This window comes from Maylandia zebra, linkage group LG6 (genome assembly GCF_041146795.1).
Source record: "Maylandia zebra isolate NMK-2024a linkage group LG6, Mzebra_GT3a, whole genome shotgun sequence".
Taxonomy (NCBI): Eukaryota; Metazoa; Chordata; class Actinopteri; order Cichliformes; family Cichlidae; genus Maylandia; species Maylandia zebra.
Genome location: NC_135172.1, coordinates 11,966,039 through 11,976,927, shown reverse-complemented (window position 1 = coordinate 11,976,927; position 10,889 = coordinate 11,966,039). Strand labels below are relative to the sequence as shown.

The following is a 10,889-nucleotide window of genomic DNA, read 5'->3' as shown; positions in this document are numbered from 1 at the left end:
TGGATATTTGCAGGGGGGACATGCTGGGATCATTTTGGAGCAGTTCAATTTGTGTGCGCCATGTGTCATAATCAGTTTCATTGTTAGGTCTGGGAACCTTACCGGAGAAGGAACGGAGTCTCACCTGGGACTGGATGTGTGGGACAACATCTTGCCTTCGTACGATATGCTCTACCACAACCTTCTGAATGTCAGGTGGGTTCAAGTCACTTACTGAGAGGGACGCTGCTCTCCTTCCATTAGTGAGGGGAACATCATCAGTGGCACCAGTATCACTTGGTGTAACATCTGAATGTGAGGTGTGACACTGTCGCTCTTTAGAAGCGGGCGGAGATACAACAGTGGTCTCGACATACGTGGGAGAAGGTTCTTCAGTGGTAGGTCGCATGGCTTCAACATCCTCCCCAATCTGACACATCATCTCCTTCAGCACCTCACCGTAGTCTTTGCCACTCAGCTTGGCTAGTTCCTTGAGTTCCGCCAAGTAGGTTTTTGTAACATTACTCCCAACCGTGGTAGTGTACATGCTACTGAGTGTTTTAATTTCATAGACAACGCTGGGATCAGCTTGTGCTGTGTATGTGTATGGTAAACGAGGTTCTAAACCTTCTAAGGCTGAACTGCTAGAGTATTCTACGATCAGGTTTTGGTAGAAGTTGGACAGTGAATCATCAACAAAAAGGACTCTTGTGATTTTACCATACTGTTTCAGAAAGTCAATGACCTGTTCATCTTTCTCAGATACCTGTGTTATCCCAGTGACAACAACCGCATTAGGTATTTTGACACCAGACTTTTGTATGAAATCCATGCTGGTCATTGCCTCAATATTGATGCTCAAATCAATTGGCTCCTGGCTGGCTCGCCACTTCTGTAACCAACTTTAAGGTATAAAGGTGAATTACAGCGCAATAATTACTTGGGCTCGTAATAAGACCCTGGCCAGAATCAGAAGACACCAAATTCGTATGGAGCCAAAGTATTGAGCAGCAATAATGACCTGGACACAATGTTAACTTTTGAGTAGCCACTCTTGTATTGTTACAAAGTATAACAGGTATTTGTCCAATTTGTACAGATAAAGTATAAAATAAAATAAATAGTGTGCACACTCAACAAAATAAAAGTACTCGTTGGGGCCCTTTAAGAATTTAGAGTTAAGCTGGCGATAGCCAACTTCAAAGGTCCTTGTGAATGTAACTGGAATGTATGAGTGTGTGGTGTGTATCTTCTTTGGGGTAGATCGTCCTCAAAGTGGTTGGCTCGCCATCTATCACAACCAGAATATCGTCCTGGTCCTTGGACTTTTCCGTCCTCTCCAAAAAACCTGACCTATAATCCAGGTCATAAAATGTACATTCTAATCAGTCTGTTTCAGATGCATTGTTTAAGGTTAAAATACAAAATCAAAATATTGCATCACCTCATATTCATTGCATCAACATCTTAAATCTTATCAAATCTCACAGTTCTGTTGTACAACATTCAATTTTCAAGCATATCAATTATGAGAACTAAACATCTAAGTTGCTCAAATATTTCTCTATTCATGTAAACATTAATTAAACAATACTTATGGTAAGTAACCATTGACACTCAAAATACAATACACCATAACAAATTCAGAACTATGTGCAAATAAGCAACAAAATATACATATGAGTTCAGTTCAGAGGCATTAAAGCAGTGTGCTTAATTTCTCCACGCTATAGGCCTATTCGTGAGAGAGAAATGCACTAAAAATTACCCTCTAGATTACTTTAAACTCACAGTGAACTGACAAAATTTAGCTTTAGAGCAGCTAAGAACATGTTGCTCACCGTTGCTCTGTTTCACAAAAGCCCAACACACACTGGCGTTGGAATTGCAGCAGCTCTCCGGATGAAAGGTGAGTGGTTAGCCTGTGAGACACCGAGCTAGCATTAGCATGATCGCGACGGTAAGTCTCTACAAGTTTTTTCCATCAGAATAACACTCGTCTTACCGACGTTGCCTCTCTCCTTCATCCAGCCACTCGACTCCGGACTTCCAGCAGGTAAGTAGGCTGGCTTTCCTTCCTCTCAATCCTGAGTTTTCCTCTCTTTTGTCCGTGGATTTCTCGGTTTGAGTAGCAGATGCCTCCACTCCTCTTGCTGAGATAAGAAAAACCCGGGACACCATGCACCTCCACCTCACTTCCTGGCTGACAGGGTCAATGCGGCCTGGGTAGGCTCTGATTGGTTGCTGAGCTAGGTGCCCTCACGTGGGGTGAACTGAGAGGTGCATTCAATGGTCATAGGAAATACGACGCTTGTTGATGTGGACAGTTAATATAAAGAGAATAAGTATGATATTTTTCATCTGGGCTACACTCGCCAGTTTTCTTTCACTTGTTTCCTGCCAGCAGAATGCATACACAGCTGCAGTAACTACACACAATGTTGCAGAAAACATGGAGCAGCAACAAACATGTGTTGGTCTCTAATCACCCATTCAAACTCACACAGCGACAGGTCTGTGGTCACTTATATCAGCCAATCAGGGCTAGACTTGGTGTTGCTTAGCAGGGAAAGAAATAAACTCAATGATAATGACGCTCCAGTTTCTCATGAATACGAATCACTTTAAGCAAGTCTGCAGGTTTCATTTAGTGTTTTTAACTAAACTCTTTGATGTAATCATTCTGAGTGCAAATCAAAAGTTGGACCTGTTCAGAAGTGTAGTTGTCGGGCATGTAACCGTTCCTGAAACACGCCACAGTTTGCCGTCCCTGAAGTGAAAGTGACACAAAAGACACAATCCATGTCGACACACAGCGACCTCCATCTCCTCTTCATCCAGTTTGGAGGCCTTCCTTGAAGTCTCTCGTGCTGCTGTCCACTGGGAATCCCCACATGTGCCTCTTCCCCGTGTCTACGACATGTAACAAATATAATAAAATAGCAAGAAATTATAAAGTAAATGACAAGATTTTCCATTTACTCTAATTTAACAGTAGTCATCTTGCAGAAGACAGTCGTTTGGTTACTATAGTAAAAACTATTATGTCACACAAACACAAACACAAAGAACATCAACAATGAGCACCTTTCTTTTTGCTGAAAGTGATATAGCTTTCTGTTACCATCAACTGAAACCGCCAACATTTCAGGTGTGCATGCTGGGCAGCTGAAGCTGACATCACAGCACAGCTGCTCTTCCTCATCAAGAAAGCTGTGCTGCAGTGCATCGCTTTTGGCACGCCCAGTCTGTATGTACAGAAACATAACAGAGGAGTAAATATTTGCATCTGCTTATTGAAAAACAATATCAAAGAAATACTTCACTCAGCCTTCCCCCACACTTGCAGTTGCTTGCAAAAGTATTCGCCCCCCTCAGATCTGTGGCAAGATCTGAAACTGCTGTTCACAAACGCTGTCCATCTAATCTGACTGAGCTGGAGCTGTTTTGCAAAGAAGAATGGGCAAAGATTTCAGTCTCTAGATGTGCAAAGCTGGTAGAGACAGACCCTAAAAGACTGGCAGCTGTAACTGCAGCAAAAGGTGGTTCTACAAAGTATTGAGTCAGGGGGCTGAATAATTACGCACACCCCACTTTGCAGTTATTTATTTGTAAAAAATGTTTGGAATCATGTATGATTTTCCTTCCACTTCTCACGTGTGCACCACTTTGTGTTGGTCTTTCACGTGGAAGTCCAATAAAATTGATTCATGTTTGTGGCTGTAATGTGACAAAATGTGGAAAAGTTCAAGGGGGCCGAATACTTTTGCAAGCCACTGTAGTACCACGCTCCAACAGTTTTGCAAACTAGAGGCCATCCTGCTACACATAAAATATATCAGTGTCATAAATGTTAGTTTAGTCACGTGTTTGTTTATTATCCTTATTGTTTTATCTGGGACTGTTTGCAAACATCTCAGAGAGAGGAGACACCAGCATCTGAACAGAGACTCAAACCAGCAACCTGCAGCTCCCTGCTTGGCTGCTCCAGTTTTCTCCTCTCTCATGTTGCCCACCAGTGATTTCTAGCTGCCCACCCACACAGCAGGCTAGAATATGCACTGAGCCTCAGCACCATGGTTGCAATACTTGGACATGTTTTCTTTATTAAATAATGAACCAGACCCCAAAAAGTAAACAGCTGTTATTGCTAGGCAACGGGAGCAGCATTTGGTGATGCAGCACCTGACATTCCTGACCATGTGGGCGGAGCATGCATGGAATGGAATGTTTTGTAGAACTGTGCAACACAAGCACTTAGTTACAGCATTTTTCATTTTATCCAGACACAGCTAGAGACACATCTACAGCAGCATCTCTGTGCAGGACAGACGACGGTTGAAGAAAAAAACACATCGAAAACTTCACTTCTCTACAAAACTTTGGTTCCTTTGTTTAAAAGGCCAAAATGAATCAAGGGAGATCGAGAAGAGGATTGGTGAGTGCGTCACCATACAGTACAGAACAGTCTGAGCTGATTAAACTACGAGAAGAATTTCAAATAATACAGGCTGAAAATGTCAAATTAAAAGAAGTGGCAGAAGAATCAAGAGGAGAAGCTGAAAATTCAAAGTTTGAAACCGAAGTAGTATTGAAGGAATTACTGCATGTGGGTCTAAAGCTTAAAGGAGAGAAGATGGGAAAACAACAAGCAGAAAATGAGAATGAAAACATCAAGAAAGAACTGTTGGAAGCTCAAAAAGCATTGCAGGAAGAGAAAAGCACAGCACAAGAAGCTAAAAATAAATATCAAACTGCAAAGAAGGAGGCAGAAAATGTGATGCAGGAATTACAGGAGGTGCAGGAAGCTTTTGAAGGGGAGAAAAGGAAAATGCAGTTGGCAGCACAAGAAGCTGAAAATGTAACGGCTGAAGCTGAAATACTCAGGAAGGAATTACTGCATGTAAAGCAACAACTTGAAGAGGAGAAAAAACGTAAACACGAGGCAGAAAATGAGATTGAAAATATGAAGAAAGAATTGTTGGAAGCTCAAAAAGTGTTGGAGGAAGAGAAATTTAAAATACAGGAAGCAAAGAAAGAAATGGAAAATACAAAGAGTTTCACTCAAAACATGAGGAAGAAGTTGCTGGAAACAGAGGAAGAAATAGAAAAAGAGACACATGGAAAATGGGAGGCAAAACAGGAAAGTGAAACTCTGAAGAAGAAACTGATGAAAGTGCAAGAAGAACTTGCAGAAGAGAAAATTGAGTTGAAGGTATTCAAGAAAGAAACGACAGCCTCTGAGGTGACCAAGAAAGGCTGCAAAGATGCACTTAAAGAAATGCAAAAGCACAAAAAGGAAGCTAAAGAGCTCCTGAAACAGAAAGTCAAACTGGCCAAACAGCAGCTGAAAGAAGCATTTAAAGACGCCGAGGAGCAGCTAAACAAAACTTTAAAAGAGCTGAAGGCAAAAGAAAAAGAAAAGAAAGCCGAGGACAGGAGTGGATTCTGGAGCAGACTGCTGAGAAAAAACTGACCCAGCAGCATCAAGTTTAAGGAGAGCAATAGTTTCTTCCTCCTTCCCCCTCTCTCAACCTTTCTTTCACAAAAATCCCCCCAAACTTGACTTGGGACGTTTGTTTGTTTTTAAAAACTCTATTCTGAATACATGTACTGAAATACACAAATAAAAATGCCATAACTTGACCTCACGTTGCCGGCTTCTTTTCTTGTGTGTCTGTGGATGTAAAACAGTAACACACTTTCTGCTCTGTGTGTTTTTAATTGTAAATAAATGCAATATATCTTCATTTTAAAAACTTCTGCTCTAAATCTTTTTTTAGCAAAATGCTTTTTTTGCCCCTTCCTGATTTCTTATGTTTTAACATGTTTGTTACATTTACATGTTTCCGATTTCAAGTGTTAACACAGATGGTCAGAGACAGAGGTCTGGACAGCTCTTTCCCTTTATTTGTATTTATTCAGGTTATTTTTATACTCAAAAATCCATCCACAAGCTTCAACGCGTCCAGAACTCTGCTGCCCGTATCATCACCAGGACCCTGCGGCTTTTAGTCAGGTGCGGCTTTTCTATAGATTGTCCATGATTTTTGTGATATCGTAAGACGATTTGTTTTGTTTGTTCCGCTGTTGTACGGCACTACGTTGCCTGGCGGAAGGATCGGGGTTCAAGAGTGGTATGTTGGTCACATGTCCATCCGCCAGGCAACATAGTGCCGTACAAGTAGCGCGAAAAACAAACTTCAAAGTAGCGCTATGCGTTCAGCGGGAGTCGTGGATGACGAGCGGCGATAAACTTGCGAAAAGCAAGTTGTGCTCAACTCTACCGGTGGATTCTGACAGCGTGGAAAAGTGTGCAAACATCCACGATCACCAACGGATTTCGAAGGGCTGGACTGCTGCATGATGAAGAGGAGGACACCGCCACGGCCCTTCAGAGGGTGTTCGACTCCGACACTGACAATGACAATGAGGATTATCTTTGGTTTTGAAAGTGACAACGAAGGAAAGAAGCTGAGAGTGGATGACGAAGCCATCCTGAGCCTGTTCGTTTCCGACACTGGAGAAGAGGACTTTGGTGGTTTTAGTGCGCAGGAAGATGGTGGTGAATGACTGACTTTTCTTCTTGTTAAAGCCGTGTCACTGCACCTGAGCCTAAAAGGTAGTCTGAATCTATTTTTCTGGTGTGCTGTAGGTTACTGTTATGTACTACATTTGTTACTCATTTATGAAGCACAGCACATGTGCAAATATGTACCCATAACTTGATTTTCAAAATATTAATAAAAGGGGTGTGTCTCCAAACAGCCATCTCTTTCCTGACAATTCGCTTTGTGCATATTCTCTTACATATGATAAGTCAATATTGAAACACCTGCGGCTTTTGGTCAGGTGCGGCTAATGTATGTACAAAACAGGATTTTCCCCTGATTTTAGCTTGTGCGGCTAATATTCAGGTGCGCTTTGTAGTCCGGGAAATACGGTAAGCATATAAAACATGAAGTGTTTGTGAGGTTCATCTGCAGCACCTTTGTCTCTGTGAAATGTTTGCTAATTTAACATTTTCCCTCCTAAACAGGAAGGAGTTTGTGGAGGCCTATGTGAATCATGCCTTCAACACATCAGTGGAGAGTCTGTTCCAGGAGTTCAAGCGAGGCTTCTTCCTGGTGTGTGAGCAGGATTTGGTGAGGCTGTTTCGACCAGAGGAGCTGCAGGGAGTGCTGGTCGGCCAGGACGTGCATGACTGGGAAAAGTTCAAACAGGTAGAGTCAGCCAAACAGACACAGGCTGTAGTTTCACAGCTGTCCTGTAGCACAATAACTGTGTACTGCATACTGTCAAAAGCATTCAGTCGGCTGCTTTAACACAAATATGAACTTGAGTCACATCTCAGTCTTAATCCAGACTTTTGTATGATAGTATAATATAATAGTCAGCCCACCCTTCGCAGCTATAACTGCTTCCACTCTTCTGGGAAAGCTTTCCACAAGGTTTAGGTGTGTTTATGGGAATTTTTTGACTATTCTTCCAGAGGTGCATTTATGGTGTCAGACACTGACGTTGGAGGAGAAGGCCAGGCTCACAGTTGCTGCTCTAATTCATCCCAAATATGTTCTATCAGGTTGAGGTCAGGACTCTGTGCAGGCTATTCCAGTTCTTCTACACCAAACTCACTCATCCATGTCTTTATGGACCTTGTATTGTGCACTGGTGCCCAGCCATGTTGGAACAGAAAGTGGCCATCCCCAAACTGGAAGCATGAAATTGTCTTGATATGCTGAAGCATTAAGAGTTCCTTTCATCGGCACTAAGGGGGCGAACCCAACTCCCGATAAACAGCCCCACAACAAAACCGCCCCTCCACCACACTTTACACTTGGCACAGTGCAGTCAGACAAGTACTTCTGGCAACCACCAAACCCTGACACATCCATCGGAGTCAGAGAAGTGTGATTCGTCACTCCAGTAAACACATCTCCACTGCTTTAGAGTCCAGTGTTGAGATGCTTAAATCACTCCATCTGACGCTTTGCATTGTGTTTGTCAGTGTAAGGCTGGGATGCAGCTGCTCAGCCATGGAAACCAATGAAGTTTGGACATCTGTAACAACAGCAGACTGCAGATATTGGTGACTTAAGTGCACTATGAGCCTTAGCATCAGCTGACTAGCTGTCATTTCCAATTACTTCCACTTTGTTATAATATCACTAACAGCTGACTATGGAATATTTAATAGCGAGGAAATTTCATGACTGGACTTGTTGCACTGGTGCATCCTATCACATTACCATGCTGGAATTCATTCAGTTCCTGAGAGCGACTCGTCCTTTCACACATGTTTGTAGAAGTAGTCTGCATGCCTAGGTGCTTGATCTAATACACCTGTGTCCATGGAAGTGATTGGAACACATTAATTGAATGATTTGGATGTGTTAGGGAATACTTTTGGCAACATAGTGTATGCCTGACCTTACAAACTCTATGATTATAACAGTCATTTTCACTGTTTTCAGAACACAAGTTATGGTTGGAGATATCATGACCGCCACCCCACCATACAGATGTTTTGGGAGGTATTTGATGAACTAACTGAAGAGCAGAGGAAAGATTTCCTTCGTAAGTACTTGCTGAAGCCTCCGTTATGATATGTTACTGAAATCACACTGTATCATATAAAACATTAGATTTTTCTGCACTTTACCAAGATACATTAGAGAGCAGCATTGTTCTGATTAATACACTGTAAAGCTGCTTTATGGTTGAGTTAGTCATCAAAAACGTATGCCAAGGAAAGTGGGCCGAAATTCCTCCCAAAGCTATGTAAAGATTCGTTACCAGTTATCACAAACACTTGACTGCAGTTCTTGCTGCCAGGATGCTTCCACCAGTTAATACATTTAGAGCTCCATTGCTTTTTCACATAGGGCCAGCTAGGCTTGAATATTTTTTCCCTTAATGAATGAAATGATAAATTAACAATTGTGTTTTGTATTTACTTATTACACATAAATGTGACAAATATGCAAAAATATCCAATGCAGTTTGCATACAGGCCCAACAGAGGAGTGGAGGACGCACTTTTGACTTTACTAAATCTAATTCTTAAACATGTAGAGAGTAAAGGGACTTTTGCAAGACTTCTTTTCATTGATTTTTCTTCGGCTTTTAATACAATACAGCCCCATATTTTAATTAAAAGACTTTTAGAACAGTTTGAAACAGCAGCTGAAAGAAGCATTTAAAGACGCCGAGGAGCAGCTAAACAAAACTTTAAAAGAGCTGAAGGCAAAAGAAAAAGAAAAGAAAGCCGAGGACAGGAGTGGATTCTGGAGCAGACTGCTGAGAAAAAACTGACCCAGCAGCATCAAGTTTAAGGAGAGCAATAGTTTCTTCCTCCTTCCCCCTCTCTCAACCTTTCTTTCACAAAAATCCCCCCAAACTTGACTTGGGACGTTTGTTTGTTTTTAAAAACTCTATTCTGAATACATGTACTGAAATACACAAATAAAAATGCCATAACTTGACCTCACGTTGCCGGCTTCTTTTCTTGTGTGTCTGTGGATGTAAAACAGTAACACACTTTCTGCTCTGTGTGTTTTTAATTGTAAATAAATGCAATATATCTTCATTTTAAAAACTTCTGCTCTAAATCTTTTTTTAGCAAAATGCTTTTTTTGCCCCTTCCTGATTTCTTATGTTTTAACATGTTTGTTACATTTACATGTTTCCGATTTCAAGTGTTAACACAGATGGTCAGAGACAGAGGTCTGGACAGCTCTTTCCCTTTATTTGTATTTATTCAGGTTATTTTTATACTCAAAAATCCATCCACAAGCTTCAACGCGTCCAGAACTCTGCTGCCCGTATCATCACCAGGACCCCTTCTATCCACCACATTACTCCTGTTCTGCAGCAGCTTCACTGGCTCCCGGTCAAATATCGTATCAATTTCAAAATACTCTTGTACACATTTAAGGCTATTCATCATCTCTGCCCTCCATATCTTTCTGATCTGGTTAAGATCACCGCCCCATCTCGTTGTCTCAGATCTACTTCTTCCCTTTCACTCTCCGTCCCCTCCCCCCGTCTTGCCACCATGGGGAGCAGGGCTTTCAGCTGCTCTGCTCCACGACTCTGGAATCCCCTACCTCCTGATTTAAGAAATATCTCTTCCTTCTCTCTCTTTAAGTCCCAACTCAAAACTCACTTGTTCAAAATAGCTTATCCCACATAACCTCTCCACTCTGCTCTTTTAAATTAGTTTATGTCTTATGCTTTTACGATTGTGTAAACTGCTTGTTTTTATGTTGCTTTTTATTCTAATGTGTACAGTGACCTTGAGTGTTTTGAAAGGCGCTTTCAAATAAAATGTATTATTATTATCTTTGAAATATCTCAGTGTGACACTGATACTGTACATGAGTGTGGTAGGTTTTGAAAACAGCATCAGCAGAGTACACAGCAAAGGGGAAAGGAACAATTGTTCCTTTCAAATTTTTTACAAAACATCCAATCCTGGATCATATCCATATCCACTTAGGATCGAGTGATCCAAATACACCACATTGTGACAATAACCACGGCATAGCAGCTGATGAGCAGCAGATAGATACTGCTCATGGCACCACTGGTGCAACTAGACTTGCAGTCAAGACTGCCAAAACCAAGACCAAGACCAGAGGGTATCGAGACCAAGACAAGACTAAGAACAAGTCGAGACCAAGTCGAGACGAGACCAAGACCAAGATGAGACGAAGTCGAGACGAGACGAGACCAAGACAAACAAAAGAGTCTTTAAACTGCAGCCAGATGCTGCTTCGTTTACGGGTGTCAGGCATATTTATGTGTTTTTGCTTTCACACAGCCCTCCTCACCACTGTCTACTGTCTCACTCACTTACTGAGAGGACAGACGCACCCTCCACTTGACTGTCGAGAAATGCAGATCCA

General features: G+C 41.8%; 1 long non-coding RNA gene across 1 annotated transcript; it reads left to right on the top strand.

Moving 5' to 3' along the window:
• Positions 1-5,986: 5,986 nt before the first annotated feature.
• Positions 5,987-8,547, top strand: LOC143419145 (uncharacterized). The gene is made up of 3 exons (XR_013099122.1): positions 5,987-6,601; positions 7,019-7,202; positions 8,454-8,547. It is a non-coding gene; the product is annotated as an uncharacterized LOC143419145 (long non-coding RNA).
• The last annotated feature ends 2,342 nt before the right edge of the window (positions 8,548-10,889 follow it).